We start from the raw sequence: 20,770 nt of genomic DNA, 5'->3' as shown, positions 1-20,770 counted from the left end.
TATAAACTTTTCGACAGCATCACGTTTCACCCTTTTGAACTTTTTTTCATCTATCAAGCTCTGCACGACAACTTTAGAGACTAAACCTTTTATTTGCTTCACTGGAACAAGATTGGAATTTTCATTTACTTCACCAATCCTTAAAATTTCCCTACAACAAGAAAGAAACACATCTACAATTATACAATGAGACAATTATAACTCACCTTTAAAAGTTCATTGATTTACATTGAAATTTTTGGGAACTCTTCATTCGTTTAAACAATTTGGCTCATTAATGGAAGTTAACAATAATATATCGTCATACCTTGCTTTTTGAATTCTGCGCTTACATCCTCCAGAGCCAGCCTTCAACTCTGCAATGTTCCGGATTTTTCTATTTTGTAGTCTCTCTCCTAATACAGTGCCTTTTCTCCTCGCTTTCAGTAGCATTGCCTTTGTCTTTTTATGTTCTTCCTTCTCATTTTCTAGAAGTTGCTTCAATGCCACACACTCTATCTTATCTTGCCTTTTGCTTGCCTCCTCTCGTAGATATAAATTCTTATACATATTTGCATTAGCACATTGAGCTGAGATGTATCCATACAATCCATTTACTCCATTGCCTACAAACTTCAATAGAGTTGTTGGATTAGAGAATGGAGGTGTTGAATTTCTAATGATGCATGTTGGATAGATGCCTCCGTCACACCACAAGTCTATATGCTGCAAACCTCCTTTCCGCAGCATGTCTCTTTGCTCAGTGCATAGATGCAAACTCTTTTGGCGCTTCAATATCGGTGCATACTGTTGTTCCAAGTCGACATGGAAATGATGAAGTCGTTTCCTACTGGTTTCTCCTTCTGCCATGTTTCGCAACACAATGCGATGTATTCTTTCTTACTATATATTGTTTTGTTTGAGAGTTGAAGAAGGCGCTAAACATTTTTAAATTCGAAATGAGAGAGATTAGTTATGTAATACTGACAAAAGAATCGTTCATACGTGTGAGCCAAACCTATAAAAAAGGTATCTTCTCAAAGCTTTTAATGATAAGACCTCGTTGTTTGTGAGCAACAGTATATTTATTACCTCAAACTGACGGTTTTGGACCTGTTGTGACTATTTTACGTAGTTTAAGAGTAAGATAAATAAGAAAATAGTGAATTTCTTACAGGGCCCCAAAATGAGCTCCGAGTTCTTCTAATGGGCTGGAGGGAAAAACAGGTAGAGGGAGAGGAGACACACACACAGGAGCAAACCCTAATGTATATTACAAACCCTAACCATAGAGGGAGTAGCATCGCTGATGTTTTAACAACATTGTTGAGCAGCAAAAATACCGACGCTAATGTTTTTTAATAGCGTCAGTAAGTGGCGAAAATAACATGGAATAAAGTAGTGGTTATAACGTGGGATATAGTGTCATAGAAATAGCAATGTATATAGCGGCACTTACACCCTAATACTTTTCTAGATCCTTTTATAAGAGCCACACTATAACCATCACTAAACCCTGTTTTTGTTGTAGTGCAGGCAGGTTGAGGAGAACTGTAGACACACATGTATCATACGCAAAGGGAAGGAAAAGGTAGATCAAACTTTTGTTACTAATGAACTGTTAGTAGGTCACTCATAGGTGGATGGTGACTCTAGTGGCTCCTTTGAGTAAAGCCTTGATGAGGTGCTCGACTTCTATCTATGGTTACTCCTAGTGTAAGGAGAATAAAGGTTGTTTTGAGGACACCTGGCAATGGTCCATGTGTATGCACATCTATGAGGGTTAGGTACCCTATTAAGAGGTTGAGATATGATGGATATACAACCTATCATTATGCTTACATGGTCAAAGGAATATAGGATTTGGAGCCCACCTATTTTGAGCAAGTACTTCGAAATAAAATGGGAAGATGCCATGAATGAGGAGATGGCAGCATTGGGTGGATGCAAATGCAACATGGGAGTTAGTGCCTTTGCCTATAAGGAAAAGAAGGCAATTATGTAAGTAGGTGTATAAGGTCAAGAATAACACAAATTGTTCAGTGAGTAGGTATAAGGTGAGATTGGATGCCAAGGGCTATGTGCAGACCTACGGCGTTGACTATGAGGAGACATTCAGGTCCGATTACAAGAATGGAAACCATGAGAGTTGTTATTACTATGGCTGTAAGAAAAGGGTTAGCCTTTACATCAGATATCTGAATATAAAGAATGCCTTCTTGCATGGTGATTTGCAAGAAAAAGTATACATGATGTAGCCACTATGTTATGAGAGTGATGCATACCTAGATTTTGTGTGCAAGTTATATAAAGTCCTATACGGCTTGAAGCTGTAGGCACCCAGAGCATGGTCAAACAAGATCAGGGAGTATCTTGTTACCATTGGATTTCAGATATCTAATGTAGATTTTTCACTTTATGTGAAAAAGACGGATAGAGAGATCATGCTATTAGTCATCTACGTAGATGACTTGATTGTCACTAGATGATAGTAATGCTGACATACATGATGTCATGAGGATTTTGAAGTAGAAGTTTGAGGTAAAGGATTTGGCTTAGCTATAGTAATTCTTGGACATAGAGGTGGTGAGATCACCTCATGACATTTTGTTATTACTTACAGAGGCAATATGGCTTGGACATGTTATCCAAGTATAGTAAGCTCCATAAATTTAGGAGATTACTTGGAGTGTAGTGTGTGGAGTTAAGCTCAAGGGGGAGTATTCAGATATCGAGCTCAACTAGTGGTGCGGGGACATTGACGGTCCGCCTTTGTGACAGTTTTTGCACTTATGGCACTGGCATGGTTGGTGAGATTATGGTTGACATGCCACTAGTGGATGACAAGCTGTGTGATAGCCACCTTGGAGTACTAGAGTTATGGCATAGTTATAGTGCCAACTCATATAGTGGAGTTCACACTATGGCGGACTGACGATTGTATAACACCATATTAGATAATTTGGGAAAAATTCCATTCCCATTTGAAAAATGGGATCATGGTGAACCTATCCAAGCTTTTGTCAAAACCCCATCATGTGACATATCATTAGAAAGATCTTGAAGAGTAGGATCTAAATCTATAATGTTTGACAAATTTGGAGTTAATATGCTCAAGATATGGCCAAAACTATGTTGAAAAGGTAATTCCCAAAGTATGAGATTTTTTCTAAATTATCTAATATTGTCTTGTATGTTATTAGAGGAGAGTACATTCCCTTATAGTATATACTCTTATCTTTTAGTTATATGGTTGTAGAGAAGAGAAGAAGATAGAAGAAAATTCAGCCATCCATCTCTCTTGTGTTTTGCTTTCTTTTGTGTGTTTGTGTGTGTTTGCATGCAAGGAACTCAAGTTCTCCCTCTCCCCCGCATTCTTTTTAAGAAAGGGGGGGAGAGAAAAGAAAATATGATCTGTTTCTTCCCCCCCCTCCCTCTCATATATTTTGCGTAACAGGGGTCCCGTTGGGCACTATGCAAAAAAGAGCGGGTGGCATTACTCATATAGTCGAGTTCACACTATGGACTGACCATTGTATGTTATTATGTGAGAGTACATTCCCTTATAGTATGTACTCTTATCTTTTAGTTATATGGTTGTAGAGAAGAGAAGAAGATAGAAAAAAATTCAACCATCTATCTCTCTTGTGTTTTGCTTTCTTTTGTGTGTGTTTGCATGCAAAGAACTCAAGTTCTCTCTCTCCCCCACATTCTCTTTAAGAAAGGGGGGGAGACAAAAGAAAATCTGATCTGTTTCTTCCCCCCACCCTCCCACTCATATATTTTGCGTAAAGGGTCTCGCTGGGCACTATGCAAAAAAAACGGGTAGCAACACACCATCACACTAGGGGGTGAAACTCTGCAAGTGGGGGGAGAGCGACCCCATGCACCCACTCACAAAATTTCACCTCCATCGGATGCCAGATAGGTATGACATCCTATCCAAACCCGTTCTTTTTTTGCATAGAGGGCTCCTTCGGCACTATGCAAAAAAACAATGGGTGGCAACACACATCACACCCATCCGCCGGTGTCCAATGGGTGTGATGTGTGATTACCCGAACTTGCTCTATGCATGCGGTTATGCCCATGGCTATATGTACGAATGTGTGCATATATATCTACACAGGAATTTTAAAACTCCAAAATTCCTTTATTGAAGCATGGTTGTGGACACAGTTATGCCCTCATAGTGGTGCCACGAAAAGCTATGTAAGAAAAGTCAAATATTGAGTTTCATTTCCTTTAACTAGAGTGTATAAAGCTCAACATTAAACAATAATATTGCGATCGTTGTAAGTAACAATAATATTACGATCGTTGTAACTAATCAAGAAGAAGCTCACTTGGATGGGCTATTAGTCACCATAAAATGTGTGTTATTGAGTTGTTAAACTTCAACTAAAGCTAGATGGGAGTACCAAAGGCAAGATAATGAGAGCGGAGGCATGGATAGCATGGATAGGAGCCTATGAGTGAAAAAAAAGACATTCTATTAATTATTTGATGTCTTTTTTTGGTTTCCTTGGAACGAAAAACATCAAAAAACAAAGAAACTAAAATGACATCTGCATGCCTACTATTGCATTTTCTTCCATCATCGACCTCCCTTCTCGCTTATGCCTTTGGCTCCCTATTTGCAAGGCATCATGTGGTGCAATGCGTTAATGAACATAGCAATTTGGCCATTCCTAATCGTCGGCACAATAAATGAAGTGTGCTTACGCTGCTGCAACTACAGCCACAGTTCGATAAACAAATAGAAAGGATGTCTAGGAACCCTGTGCCCTTCTGTTTCTTTTATGTGTGGCGTGAAGAAGTGATGCCTAAGATCCTTGCATCACATCTACGAACATAACTGCATGCTAGAATATATTTCTTTGTTAAAAAAAACTGGTATTATAATCACATGAAAGTGTAATAAATGCCACTTTTAATATATTTCTCTTTGTCAACAAAAATAAAGAATATCTATGGTTCTATTTTTTTTTCCTCTTTTCTAAATTGTGAAAGTTTTATTTTTTTCAAAGAGTAGAGAGAGAATAGAGCTCCTAGCTCTAGAAGGGTGGCTTTTGAAGGGGATCATATATGGAAAGATGCTCGAAATAATAACAGGTGTGAAATATAGCTATGCAAGAAAAGCTAGTTCTAGCCTTTCAAGAGGATGAAGGCATAATTTTCTTAGCTTGAAGCAGACAAGAACGGTATCGTGCAAGAGCCGTAAGAGTGAAATGTTGGGCATAGAAGTGACACCTGAGGTGGAAATGACTAGGAAATTCTGTTCTTGTGAATGAAGCCTCGTACCAAGACCCATCTTTTCTTTGGGTGGTTAAGAGGTATGTGACTCCGTGTTCAATAAAATCTACCTTTTTGGCTGAGGATAAATCCCAAGCTCCTCCCCTTGTCTTTTCTGCCCCTTGGTGGAGCCACTTCTCGGCCGGATTTTTGTGGGTTGCCAAAAAAAAATTTCGGTGCTTGTACTTGTGTTAACACTTTCCCATTGAGGCCACATGTAGGCACTTACACTTAGAATTTTTCTCTAAGTGTGGACCTCGCCCTCATGTAAAAATGAGGGTGTGGGAGAACCTGCATGTATAAGCACACTCAAGTGTAATCATATAGCATGTGAGTGTGATCATATAGGATGTGTAGGGTAAATGGTTGTGCAATTTAAGTTTCGAAGCCACGTGCACAACACAGTACCCATATTTCAGCTCTATCCACCGGTAGTTGTTGGAGAACACCTTTTTGAAAAGGTACATAACGTTGTTGTAATGGTACTTTTCTCTGCCGGGCCCCCCGCTAGGGGGGGGGGGGGGGGGGGGGGGGCGGGGGCGGGGCTTGCTTCTTATCCTCAGCCTTTTCCTAGAGCATAGAGCATCTCCTGCAGCCAATAATCCTATAACTGCCCATGCGGTTTGAGAAGGAGTGCTTGCATATCCGGTGACCGGTCTGCTCTTTGAGGGCAGGGTGGTTGTAGCTGTAGCATGTTTCACCCCACCCTCCATCTCCTATACTGTTGTTAGTGTTCTGCACTTGAACTAGCCATTTGGCTCCTCTTGAGATTTCTTCTTCATGAGTGGAGGGTGCCACGGCAGATAATGTAACCAGCACGCCCCATCTTCCGAACTAGCAGCCTTTTTTCTCCTGCTCTTTTCTGACGTAGACGAGGCCTCTAGAGGGACTCCGGGGGCGGCAAAGGAGCGTTGAAGCTGCCGTGCTTTAATCTGCCTACCATTTCCAGGACTCTGGCGGTGACATCGGAGGTGTAAGGGGTGGAGTTGAGCCAGACCTGGTCATTATCTTTGTCGAAGGCCGCCCAGCCGCCGGCAATGGAGGTGATCCACTTGACGGAGCGAGCAATGGCCCCTTGCTTGACGCTATCATTGGGGAGTTTGAGGGCGTCCAGGGCCATGACGACAACCGCGCTGTCGTCCACGTCGGGGTACCATCTGTTGAAGAACTCGAATGCCCAGCCGCCCGTGAAGCCGAAGTTATTCTTGAAGGACCAATCTCCATGCTGGGTAATCTGCTTTTTGAGTAGCCACCCCGGCCCATGCAGGGCCGGATGATCAGGTGGCATCCCGGACTCAACCAGCGATCTGACAACAAGCGCCGTGTCCCACACAGGCGACACGTACGTCTGCACCCAGTACTGATTAGCCGTCTCCATTGAGAAGTCTTTTAGAGCGAGCAGGCCCCTGTGCATCACCGGATTCGTGACCTCGTGCCCTGTAGAAAAATACAAACTGTGTGTGCTCACAAGGTGTTATACAAAACATAAGCGAGGAGACTGTTTAAGTCCGTATAGAGATCGTTGCAGCTTGCAGACATAATGGGGAGTATCTTGATTGACAAAGTATGGTGGTTGCTCCATGTATAGCTCCTCCGGAAGGTCTCCATGTAAGAATGCTGTCTGCACATCAAGATGATATAATTCCAAATCATGTAAAGTGGCAAGTGCAAGCAATATCCGGAAGGAGGCCATACGAAGGACAGGAGAAAATGTTTCATGGTAATCAAGTCCAGGGACTTGACTGAAACCACGCGCCACCAATCGGGCCTTGTAACGGGCGATCGTGCCATCGGGCTTGAGTTTATGGCGAAGAAGCCATTTGCAGCTGATCGGATGACGATCAGGTGGAGGCGGTACGAGAGTCCAGGTCCTGGTTTGAACCAACGAATCATATTCAGACTGCATGGCAGACCACCATTGGGAAGAGTTAGGTCCGTCAAGTGCAGATGCAACTGAGATGGGTTCCTCCGTAAGTGAAAAGGTCGATGCCTCAGAAACGGCTGAGAAAGCATATTCCGATGCAAGGTCGTGCTGAGCCAAGAGTGCATCGAGTCGTGTAGTAGTATTATAAAGATCTGCGAGGGCTCTAGTGCGTTTCGCAGGGGCAGATGTAGGGGAAGAAGGAGGAATGAGAGAGGAATCGCTGGATGGTGAGGGTATATCGGAGGTAGCAGGTGCAGACGGAGGGGATGGACCATACATGGCACGGTTGGCATGTAGATTGGCAGTTAGGGACCGACGCGTGTGGGAAGAACGCCCCGTGGGATTCCACGGTGGACGTTGGGTGACTGCTAGTGGGCTGACGTGTTCTGTCGAGCGATGCAGGACACGGACAGCAGGTGTTCGCGGAGTTGTCTGAATCGGTGGGGATGGTGGAGCGACTGCTGCTGGGATCGGTGGTGGTGGCACCACAGGAATCAGTGGATCAAAGGGAGCCCGCCAAGTAACCATCGAATGGGTCTCTTTCGTGGAGGTTTGGGGTTCACAGGGGGCGGTCGCGGGTGAAGGTGGAGCAGAGGTAGATGTTCTATCTTCAGGAGGAGGTTGTGTAGTCGCAGTCGAGATGAGTGATTCTTCGTCAAAGATGAGGGTGCGAGAGAACAAGAAGCGCCTCCGTGCGGGATCATATAGTCGGTAGCCTTTGACCCCGTGAGGCTCTCCGTACCCAACAAAGATTGTTTTGAGGGCACGGTCATCAAGCTTTCGGCGATTTGGGGAAGGTATGAAGGCATAGGCAGTTGCACCAAAAACACGGAGTCGCTTGTAATCAGGTTGACGGCCAAACCAAAGAGTATAGGGAATGGCACCAACACTTCGTGAGTAGATGCGATTCTGCAAGTAACATGCGGTAGAGACTGCTTCCTCCCAGAATGAAGGTGGGAGCCCAGCAACCTTCAGCATGCTACGAGCGGCATTCATTTGTGTACGATTCTTTCGCTCAGCAATCCCATTTTGCTGGGGGTTATGAGCAATAGTAAAGCGTTGCTTGATGCCGTGTTGATAGCAGGAGTCTCGGAACTCAGCCGAGGCATATTCACCACCATTGTCAGACTGTAGCATCTTGATGGTATAGGGTAACTGGTTCTCAACAAGATGACGGTAAGTCTGGAAAGCCCGTAAGACCGTGGCAGAGGCCTTATCTTTCAAAAAGGATAAGATTGTGAACCTCGTGTAATCGTCGATGAAGGTAAGAAAGTAAAGGCTGCGAGAAAGAGATGGAGTAGGTAATTCATATATATCTGTGTGAATTAGTTGGAGCGGTGCTGTCGTAGCTTTAGTGTGAGTCGGGTACTTAGTATTAGATAATTTCCCGTAGATACAGCCTTCACATAAGGAAAAACGGCTAGATTGTGGAAGATGGAAGTTCAAGGCCAATCTCTCCTTGGACATGTATTTCATTGTGGTATGGTTCAGATGACCAAGGCGATAGTGCCAAAGTAGCGTTTTATAGGGTTGAGCAGGATTATGGACGGCACTGTAGACTTCATGGGCAGGAAGTGTTGTGCGACCAAGGAAGTACAAACGGCCATACCGGGGGCAGGTAACAACATATTTTTTGCCGCTAGGAAGACGATGATGAATTGAACAGTGAGTGTGGTGAAACTGCACAAAGGTGTCTGGGCCTGTCACCTTACTGACGGAGATGAGGTTCTTTGCGATATATGGAACATAGTAGATCTGATCAATGATAACGAGATTCCCATCTGAGAGTTCGACATTCGCACTGCCGACTCCAATGGCTTTTTGAGTACCATTATCACCAAATCTTATATCAACTGGAATTGTAAGAGGTCGATAATTGTGAAGCCACTCCTTGCGGGATGTCAAATGACAAGTAGCCCCAGTATCAAGGATCCAGGTGGATTCAGCTGAATCGGATTGTTGATGTGAGGCAGAAAATGCAAGGAAGGCATCCTCAACCAAAGATGTATCGGATACCACCGAATTATCATCCTCTTCTACCACGTTCTCAGATTCCGTCCCTGAATCAGAGACATAGTTGGCGTGACCTGAGCGATAGGGTGTTTTCCCTTTGTTCGCTTTATTATGCCAACAGTCACGTGAATTATGGCCAATCCGATTGCATATGCAGCAATGTGGTTTGGCAAGGCGAAGATTAGGATTATTATGTGGCTTGGAACCATAACGACGTGTGGAGGAGGAACGAAAACGTTCCATATTGGATCGTGATGAAGATGAGTTTCGATTGGATCGACCCTGTGTGCGACGAAAACGTGATTGTGGTGTAGAATACATCGCAAGAGTGGTGGTAGATCCCGATGACGTTGAAGCCATCGTGGTGCGCATAGCCTGTTCTTGAATAATGGTGGGTACTAGAGAAGGAATAGTGAGATTGGCTTGATTCGCCTTCGTTGTGATGAAAGGTTGCCAGGACGGGGGCAAGGCGGCTAACAGGCAAATGGCTTGAACATTCTGAGGAAGGATGAGTTCGGACAATGTTAAATCATCCATAGATGTCCGCCAAGACTGGATGAACTTGGAGACATCATCAGACTCGGTCATAGAGAGTTGCATTAATTTTTTTAAGTTCGCTACTTGTGAGGAGACATCTGTGTGCTCATACGTTTCACGAAGTTGTGTCCAGATTTGGTGGATGTTGTTAGTGTTCGGACGGCCTGTTTTTGACTGTCTTCCATGTGAAGAAACAGTTCTAATCGTGCATTCAGATCTTTGGTCCTCCAATCCGTGACGGCTTGCGCATTGGCTGCAACCGTTGGATCGGGCATAACTTGGGTTCCGTTGACAACGGCAAGTAGGTCCATTTTCTGCAGAAGAAGCTCCATGGTCATTTTCCATGGCTGATAATTAGTGTCGGTCAATTTATCGACTTTATAAGTTCAAGAGGCTGCTGCGGCTTGGGCCATGGGTGACTACTGTCCGGATCAGTGTCAACCTGCAGCGCTCCGTATATGTTCTTGGCGTTGATTGGCTTCCTAGCCTGTGCGAGATACCATGTAGAAAAATACAAACTGTGTGTGCTCACAAGGTGTTTTCAGAGACACTTGAGATACAAAACAAATGCGTGTTTACTTTGCTTAATCGGCAGGATACATAGCGATAGTTCGTCGCTTCAGTATGTCGTTTCAAATCACGACGTTTGAATGTTTTAATTTCTTAATAACTAAAATGTCCAGGTGTTATATTTCTATATGCCCGAGCGTCTTCATACACAGCATGGAGTAAGATTGGAAAGAAACAAGCATATTTCTAGATTAGAAATATATATGCACAATCCAATCGATAATTATAAAGAAATATTCTTAAATAAGACAAATAATTACAGAGAATATTGTTAAATAATGATAAAGTTAATTCAATCTCATCGGTCTGATCTGCAAGTTGCAGAAGAGAGAGACCACTAGTTTCTACTTTCGATTTTCAACTATCCAAAAGTGGAATGTGGAAACCTGAAAAGTTTTACATTTTCTGAAAGATTCTGTAAATGTCAATATATATATTCTGTAAATGTTCATAAAACGTGGATTGAAAACACGCTATCCACTCACTGCTCTTCTGCATCTCCATAGCTTACTAAGCTTACTAAGGTTCTCAAATGACACGCTATCCAAACGGCTTCAATCAAATCATCTAAATAAAAAAGAAGGTTTCATTAAACCCAACTGCTAGGGTACTAGAAAAACATGCCTATCATTGCAGGATTGGATGGAAAAATCTGTAAAGTTAAAGAAAAATTAGGCAAACATGCCTATCATTGCAGGATTGCATGGAGAAATCCTCAAAGTTAAAAGAAAAATTAGGCATATGTCTATTGAAATGTTGAACAGAAACCGTAGTAATATTAAAAAGAAGGTACGTGGAATCCATACGTATGAACAGAAACCGTAGTAATATTAAAAAGAAGGTACGTGGAATCCAGACTAGAAAAAATATATCCTTGAAAATAAACCAAAAGATATATCCCTGCAGTTGTATGTATGATCCGGGTTCGTTCATACTAGGGCTTTGGTTTAGTTAATACATTGTATAATAATAGTCATTACTTATTAGTTTATAAGGGCGGTTTAAAGTTTAAACTTTAGGGTTCATACAATGGAACCTGGCTCTTATCTGCGGTGTTGAGTGGCCAATCACATGAAATTATTCAGATTCCCAGCCTATCCCAGATGCTCTTCCTCCTCAGTCGTGGCCCATCGTAATAAGCTCCCGATGCCTGACTCTTCCTGCAGTACTATGGAGCGGACCGCCTTGCATGCATCGCCTGTGACCTGACTCCTGAGTCTTGAGCACGAAGCGTACGATGTTGCATGCGTGTTTGTGTTTTGTTGTTTTTGCTCTCTTGTGCAGCCTGCTTGAGCTCTCGAGACTGTAGACGATTTTACTGGTGGGCACTGGTTGTTTTCTCTCTATTGTTCTTGTGCTTTTCGTTCTTGGCCACAAAAGTGAAGAGGTTACACAGGTGATAGGTATGTTTCTTTACGCATCTTTGAGGTGATTTGATGTTTGATCTATAGTGTTTACCATCTGTGAGGTGTATTTCTGATTTGATGTTTGATCTTTATGCATCTGTGAGGTGTATTTCTGATTTAATGCTACATGCATGTTTGTGTTTTGTTGTTTTTGCTCTCTTCTGCAGCCTGCCTGAGCTCTCGAGACTGTAAACGATTTTACTGGTGTGGGCACTGGTTGTTTTCTTTGTAAGAGGTGTTCTAAGCCCATAAAGCTACGGTGAGATTAAATTCCTAATCATTACATTGAGCCTCAACAGTTTTAGTTAGTATAGAAATAAGGACTTTGTTGGTACTCTCGGCTTGACCATTTTCTTGTGGGTATTATGGTGTGGATTTGCAATGTGCAATCATGAACATTATGGCAAGTTGTTTAATTACATCATTTGTAAAGTGCTTTCCTTGGTCACTTACCATTTCACAAGGATAACCACCAAAATAGGTAATAATGTTCACACGTAAAGAAACTTAGTTATGGCCACAATGTCTCTAATGCCCATCCTCAAATCTCTTGCTTCAAACTATTTTGTGACATAGTTTGTAGATCTATTAAAATGTATCTTCCTTGGGTGCTACATGCAATCGGACTGATGGGTCCCACAAAATCAATGCTCCATTTTATAAATGGTTCTAAAACTTTGATAAGGTGCAAAGACTTCATGCCCTTTTTTTAATGGTTTGACACATCATTTACACTCCTCACATCCTTTGACAAATAATGCACAATCCTTAAAAAGTATGGGCCACCAATAATTGGATTGAAGTATCTTTCTTCTAGTAATGTCTCCTTGTCAAAGTGTCCACTAGCTACCTGTTGGTGTGCTTGTTCGAAGATGTATAATTATTCATCCTTCCTATGGCAACATCTTATTATGTCATCCTTACCTCTTCTATAAAAGGTTCCAGCAATCAATTGGTAAGGATCCACTTCTTTTAGAGACTTCCTCAATCTCACCTTAACGCAAAAACCATTAGCTAGAAAGTTAATGATTTACTTACTCCACTCTGGTATATCTTTAACCTTGAATAGTGTAGCATCAATTAGATCATCATCTACTCCAATTGGTGCTTCACCATTAGGTATGCGAGCCAAGTCTCACAACCACTGTAAAATCAAATTCAAGAAGGATCAACAACCACTGTGGTGATTCTCCTTGTGCGGCATGGTTTATTACCAAGGTATAATAAGGCTTCATGGTCAACATAGAAAACAAACTTATTAGCTAATAGGTAATGCCAAAATTTATTCACCACATACACCATACCTAATCCTTCACTTTCCATGGGTGGTTTAGTTTCTCTCAGCCTCACATAATTGTCGACTAGTAAAACTTATAGGGTATTCTAGTTTATGTTCACTCGGCTGAGCTAGGACACATCCAATAGCAAAGCTAGAAGAATCTATATACACATGGAATATATTATTCCATTTTGGTGCTCACAAGATTGCAAAGCTAGTTAGAGATTACTTTAACGTATCATAGGGATGTTGGCACTCTTTTGTCCACTTAAATATAATGAGAAGTTTAAATCTCGACATAGAAGAGTATAAATAGTCTAGAGTAACCTACATGCCCCATAGAAGAGTATAAACCATCTATAGTAACCTACATGCCCCATAAACCTTTTGGACTCCCTTGTAGTTTCCTAGGTGGGGGTAGGTCAAAGCTATTTACCTTGTAGTTTATAGGGGGAGATAACTCAAATATAATTTTTACCTTGTTTTCATTTGTGGAGATCCCATTTTTGGACACTATATGCCCTATGATGACTCCATGTTTTACAAAAAATGGGTTCTTGAAGGGGTTTGAGATATGCAATAATCATTCAAATACCTTACGTAAACAAGATAAATTCTCCTTCCATTATGAATGAATGCATAAATCATTTAAGAAAGCTTCAAGAAACTTCCTTAAAAAATAGTTCAAAGTAGTACTCATAAGTCATTGTTGGAATATAGCTAGTGCATTTGTGAGACTAAATGACATAACTTTATAAGCAAATACACCATGTTCTGTAACAAAAACACTATTAGCTTGATCCTTAAGGAGCGTAATGAAAATTTGATTATATCTCGAGTATCTGTGTAAGAAGCTATATGATTCCTTGTCTGCTACACATTCGAGAATGTGTTTTAAATATGGCAAGGGTTAATGGTCTCTTCTCGTAATCGTCTTTACCTTCTTAAGATCAACACATACTCTCAATTTTCCATTCTTTTAAGGTACAATCACAATTGGTTAAACTAGGATAGGGTTGTTTGTTGGTGATAGATATAGTGTTTGGTACCATGGGGATTATTTGTTTTACAACCTCAATGGTGAGTACTCCCTTCATGTCGTGGTAATCCATGCAAAGAAATCCTTATATTGCTTGAGGAGAGCAATGAGTTCAGCTTTCTGAATCTGGGTGTGGTCTTTTGCTATTTAGGGTCTTCTTAAGGTTTAGCCAAGTCTACTTATTTTACTTTAGCCGAGCCATTGTAGGCTCCCCCTACGTGACTTGTTAGTTTTTGTGTGGAATTATTAAACACTAACTTGCGTTTTCTAATTGTAAAGGATTTATAGTGATGGGACCATCAATTGTAACCCATGTAGACCCTCTTGTTTCCTAGCTATATCAATTGTGGCCAATAATATGTATCTAATTCAGATCATTTTTAAAATCCCTGGCTTATTTTTCACAGCAGCCTTGTAAGGTGGGTTCTTCCCTACATTGGTCTCTTCTTTGCCATACATAACATTATTTAAATGGGGAAGATAACCCTAATGATTGAATCATTGAATTGGAGGTACACATGCTTCTAAGACCAATAATGTGTACCGTCTTGGTAATGAAGTACATTAATTTCACGTAAGTTATGACTCTTTTTTTTCTTCTATCCTTCATTGCTGAGGCGTTTTAGTGGCATTTTCACTACACCACTTCATGTGAGAAAATTTGTGTTCTTCTGAGCATATGTGCTTCTGAATAGCACTAAGTTGAATGGTTTTACATCCTTTTCCCTTTCCCCAATGTTCCTTTACTTTATATTTTTCACACCATACACATTTCATGCACTCTTCCTTTCCATACACACAATCATTTTTAGAAAGGTGAATTTTGACTCCCACTCTTTTCTATATTTTCGATGACAATTCTTCTTGTTTGAGTTCTTTCTCATCTACTTTGTTCAACAACAATGAACCATTAGGGAAATTATGAGCTCATTTTGGGGCCCCTCTAAGAAGTTTCATGCTCTTTCTCTCTCTAAAAAATGGGGCCATGGTGAACCCTATCAATCTTATGTCAGAACCCCTCCATGCGACATATGAAGAAGCTTATGATGAGTAGATTTCAAATATACAATGTCCAACAAGTTTCAAGTAGTAATACTCAAGATACACCATAAACAAGATTTAAGATGCCAAAATGGGGCCATGGTGAAATTTAAGCATCATACCAAACATTTCCAAATCATCATTCACAACATCTTCTTGTTTGAAAGTTCTTGCTCATCTACTTTATTAGACGACAATGAACTATCTCGCATCATCTTATTGTTTGAAAGTTCTTGCTCATCTACTTTGTTAGACAACAATAAACTATCATGCATCATACCAACCATTTCCAAATCATCATTCACATCATCTTCACTACTTTTAATTTCAAAGTTTTCTGTCTCAACATTACTAGAAGTTGGCGTGCCAAATAGATTATGCATCACTACAAGCCATTGGGGGGTCTAGCGAGGGGGTTTGAATTATCTAGCGTCACTTATATGATGACGAATACGTCGCTTAAGCGACGTCTAAATCTTTTTTTTAAAAACTCGTCGCCTATACGACGTTTTGGGAGCCGTCGTATAAGCGAACATCTAAAATGACTATTTTTAGCAACGTTTGCATACTGATATGCGTCGCTTAAGAGATGGCTAAAAAATTTATATCCCCGGTCTGCAGGAGAGAGAACTTCAAAACCGTCCAAGCTGCTGTGAATAGCATCCTCAAAACCAACAAAAGCGTGTCATCATCTACATCAAGGCAGGTATCTATAGGTGAGTGAATTATATACAATGCATTTGTATATGTGTGAAGTGTATGCTCTATATAATACATCCATAGGTGCATGCGGACAGAGGGTCTCTTGGACTAACAAATAGGAGGGGAGCTACTACAAGGCAGCTAGAGGGTCTCTTGTCCAAATCTCCTTTTACTAAAGGCACTTGGGTAAAAGAAGTGCCAACGTGGCAACTATGTGAGAGGTAGAGATGAAGAATGCCAAGGCCTCCTTCACATCTAGGAAGGCTAAGTCTATCCTAGGAAAGCCAGGCTAAGGCCTTTTTGTTAGAGCCAACATTTCTCCATACAAAGTCTCTTCCAGCCTTACAATCCCCTGCTAATGAATTTTTCCTAAATCTAACACTAGGCAAATATATCCCCAACATAACAGCATATATATTGTCATATATATACCTTCCCTTGATAAAGCCATGTTGTTTCTTAGATATGATGACTTGAAGTGCAGGAGTGAACCTGATGGCAATGGTTTTGGCCATAATTTTGTATATAACAGTTACCCTCTAGTGATTAAATCTATCACAAACATTTTGTTTGGGAATGATTTTCACCAACCTTTCCTTCAAGTCCTTATCCAAATTGCTTGTCCTACAGATTTTCAAAACAAATTCCTTTAAGGATGGTCAGAAGGCAATGAAGGATTCTACAGATAAACCATCCCACTCAGGTGATTTCTCTCTTCCCATCTTTAGAAGGGCATCCCAACATTCCTCTATCTTAATATTTCTCTCCATCCATCTAGCCCTATCCAATCTATTGCTAATTTGTTGTAGAAATTTGGATTCATTTTTGAGTAATCCTCTTTGATACTGAGGGTTATTAACTCAAAAACTCTACCCATTTTTTGGCTATTAACCTAATCCCCTCTATCTCTTAATCATTTTCAACCAAAACCCTCCCCATAATCTCCTTACCCCTCTTCCCCTCAGTCAACTTAAATAGATACCCATCTGACTTCCTTTTGTTATTAAAGGTTTTCCACTTGTTTCTAATTTCCTCCCTACTACTACATTTCTCATCTTCACTCCTCAACCCAGCTTGACATTTGAAATACCAAGTAGCCTCCTCATCAGTAAATTTCCCAATCTTTGTCTTTTTCTATAGAGTTTCTACAAGATCACCCCATCTCCTTCTTTCCTGTCTTTTTTCCTCAACTCTCAATTTCCCAACCCCACTAATTATATCCTGCATTGCATTGGAAAAAATCTTCCATGATTCTTGTATAGTGCCTCTCCTCTTGAGTCTCTCAATTGCGTCTTCAGTTTGTCTAATAAATAGTTCATCCTTGAGTAATAAATTGTTTACCCTTAGTTTCCTAGTAGGAAACTTGTTTAACTCAGCTTCTTCACAATCCACACATCTTGTTGACTGAAAAAGACCCTATCTAATCTTGAAGATGACCCAAAATATTGAAGACTAAAATAAGTATGCCCAAGATCCAATCCCCATTCACCCATATCCCACCCATCCCTTAAACCCATTCTCCCTCTTAGACCCTCCCACTTGATCTTCTCCTATTCCATCAAAACAATTCTACTCCCACACCTATCCCTATGTTTCTCAACCATGTTAAAATACCCCATAAGGATGCAATGACCCTGAATATTTAGGTTAACTATCCATTCCCACATCCCACTTCTGACTTTATGATTATGAGCCCCATAAGCATTTATTACCCAAACTCTCTCCCCTTCTAGAAGTATTTCTACAACCAAAATTCTACCATTAGGATGATTAGCTATGATGTTAGGTTTCAAACTGCTTTTAACACTAGTCATAACTCCACTATACCCTCCATTCACACCCCCATACAACAACACTACCCAATCCTTAAATTTATCTTTCCTCAAAATTTTAGACCCGTATAAATTATGCACTTGAATAGCCACAATGGATAGACCCCACTCTTTGACTAAGCCACAAAAAATAGTGTTTTTCTTTTTATCTTTGATTCCCTTGACGTTCCTCGTGCACCGATTAATTTTTAATGCCTCACTCATGTTAAAGCAGTTTCATGCGCCATTTCTACCTCCTTCCCACTCCACCCATGATCCCCCTCCTTCTGAATTTCTTTCCAAGCTTCATCCCCTTGCCAATTAAATTTTTGAATGGAAGAAGTCCCGTTGTCCTCCTCTCCTAACTAACAGGTTAAAAGGATTCAAATACACCAGAGGACTTAAACTGATATGCGTCGCTTAAGAGACGGCTAAAAATTTTATATCCCCGGCCCACCAGCCGCGATGAGAGAGAGATTTGTTTATTCGAGGTGCCCGCGGGCTGATAGAGGGTCTCTTGGACTAACAAATAGGAGGGGAGCTACTACAAGGCAGCTAGACTTGACAAGGTTTATGTAAATTTATGCATCAATTTGAATGCCTATCAATGGACCTATAGATTCAAATCTATTTGGGTCTCTTCTAGTAGCTCCAAACATGCTTGTTTTCTCGGGCTTATTCTGCACAAAGTAGTTTGGTCTGGCTAGAGAGCTACAAGAGTGGGGGTTTATAATGGCATTTGCTCTAGGTGTGGCAAAGGTGTAGAATATTTAATGCATTTGTCCATGATTGCTATCCCCTTCTCATGGAAAGAGATACTTCTTTGTGAATGTAGGCATATGGATCCTATTCTATGGAATAACATTGGGAGTAAACTTCTCTGCCATATTTGGAAATATAGGAATTCTAGTGTCTTTGGGAAAGGGTGTACTAGTCACATTTATGCCTTTGTGACTAACCTAGAGCTATTGGCTCTATAGGCTAAAATGGCTATTAAAGAAGCTCATGATGAAGACTCCACCCATAAAGAAATACAAATGGTAGGAGTGGTAGGTTAAGCTGTCAAAAATTTATGCCTCCATAAGGCTCATTTGTAAAACGCGGAAGCTTTGGGAGTCTTCTTTCAGCCCTAAACAGTCTTGGAAAACCATCTCATGCAAAACACAGATATAGAGAGAGAGTAGAGAAAGAGAGAAGTGCTGGAAATTCAGTATATTCTATGGTACAAAAAGATACCTAAATCTGCAGAGCAGCCATGGGCTGCCTTACATAAAAGGTGGTAACACACCAAAAATCTGTCCCCTATGGGACCCCTAAAGATCCAAATCCCTAGAGGGAGTGAATGAGTTCAATGATGAGCATACTAGCTTTTTATATGTGTCTTAGACACTTGGTATGCTGGCCGACTGCTGGTCGGCCAGCCATAAATGTGTTTTAATACAATCGACTGGTTTTTCTTTCTAGCCGGCTGGTCCTCCTTTTTGCGCTTGCTGCCCCTGTCCTCCTCTGGTTCAGCCGACCACCTCAAGCTGCCGACAGCCTTGTGTGTAGCCATCAACCCTTTTTCCTATAGCCAACAGCCATCTAATCTTCAGCTTGCTCTCCACGCCTGTCTCCAGTCTACACTGCCTAAAGTGCTCTGTGCTCCATCATCCTAATTCTACCTGGTTCATACTCTTTATCTGGCTGCATCTTCTAGATTTAGCCCTGAGAATGTCCATGGCATCTATGATGCACATGACACCCCCCCTGCTAAACTTGATGACGGGATTCCAACCTACTCTTGTATGATTGTCATCATCCCAATCCTGTCCTGAAGTCCCTCTGTCATCATCCATCCTTGGCAACCTTTTTTCTCTGAAAACCCGGCCTGTTCTCCAAACCACTCTGTCTCTAACAAAGATCTATGCATCTGTTTTCCTCTAGTCCACAATCCGTTCCTGCCCTGACTCTAAACACCGTCTTGGTCTTTTTTCCTGAGAAATGAGTCTGGCACTCTCACATCACCCTTGAAGGATAAACCTCCCTTGGGACCATTGCCTGAGAACCTATCTGGCTCACGGAACTGCCATCCCCATCTGGCACTATGGAACACCACCAACAAACCTCCTGGCAGTCCTTCTCCCGATTCTGTGCTCCTTGCCTTGGGCTTCGTATCCGTGTACTTTCCTATACCTTGGACCTGTACACCATCATCTGGGACTGATTTCGTGTTTAGCTTTGCTGAGCGTGATGCTCTGATACCAATGTAACATGCGGAAGCTCTGGGAGTCTTCTTTCAGCCCTAAACACTCTTGGAAACCATCTGATGCAAAACGCAGATATAGAGAGAGAGTAGAGAAAGAGAGGTGCTGGAAATTCAGTATATCCTATGGTACAAAAAGATACCTAAATCTGTAGAGCAGCCACCATGGGCTACCTTACATAAAAGGTGGTAACACACCAAAAATTTGTACCCTATCGGACCCCTAAAGATCCAAACCCCTAGAGGGAGTGAATGAGTTCAATGATGAGCACACTAGCTTTTTATATGTGTCTTAGACACTTGATATGCTGGCCGACTGCTGCTGGTCGACCAGCCATAAATGCAATAAATGCGTTTTAATACAGTCGACTAGTTTTTCCTTCTAGCCGACTGGTCCTCCTTTTTGCGCTTGTTGCTATCCCTGTCCTCTGGTTCAGCCGACCACCTCAGTGAGCAGCCGATAGCCTTGTGTGGAGCCACCAACCCTTTTCCTGCACAGCCGACAGCCATCTAACCTTCAGCTTGCTCTCCACGCCTGTCTCCAGTCTACAGTGCCTAAAGTGCTCTGTGCTCCATCATCCTGGTTCTACCTGGTTCATACTCTTTATTTGGCTGCCTCTTCTGGATTTAGCCCTGAGAATGTCCATGCCATCTATGATGCACATGACATCATTATGGTGGACAATATTCTCAAATGTGACATTAAACATGTATGCCTAAAAAACTATGTTCGTGCAAATGTCCATCAACATTAGTGGTGGGATCATCATTATGGCCACATTGCGAGTTAGTAAGATAGAGAGGTTATGATTCATGGAGAAGCTCTGATGCTTGGGTCTTAAGTAATGTCTCTTAATGTTTTGATGGTTGCAAACTTGGGTAGCTACTAGTAGAAATAATGTTCTTGAACATAGATGCCATTGCTATGG

At 41.5% G+C, this 20,770-nt stretch overlaps 1 pseudogene; it reads right to left on the bottom strand.

Annotated features, from left to right (window-relative positions):
• LOC147631907 (dammaradiene synthase pseudogene) overlaps positions 1-10,500 on the bottom strand; it is a 136,635-nt pseudogene extending 126,135 nt beyond the window's left edge.
• Between the last annotated feature and the right edge of the window lie 10,270 nt (positions 10,501-20,770).

This window comes from Cibotium barometz, chromosome 14 (assembly GCF_041138505.1).
Source record: "Cibotium barometz isolate CiBa-2024 chromosome 14, ASM4113850v1, whole genome shotgun sequence".
Lineage (NCBI taxonomy): Eukaryota > Viridiplantae > Streptophyta > Polypodiopsida > Cyatheales > Cibotiaceae > Cibotium > Cibotium barometz.
Note: the sequence above shows the minus strand (reverse complement) of the source record. Positions and strands in the feature narration are given on the sequence as shown.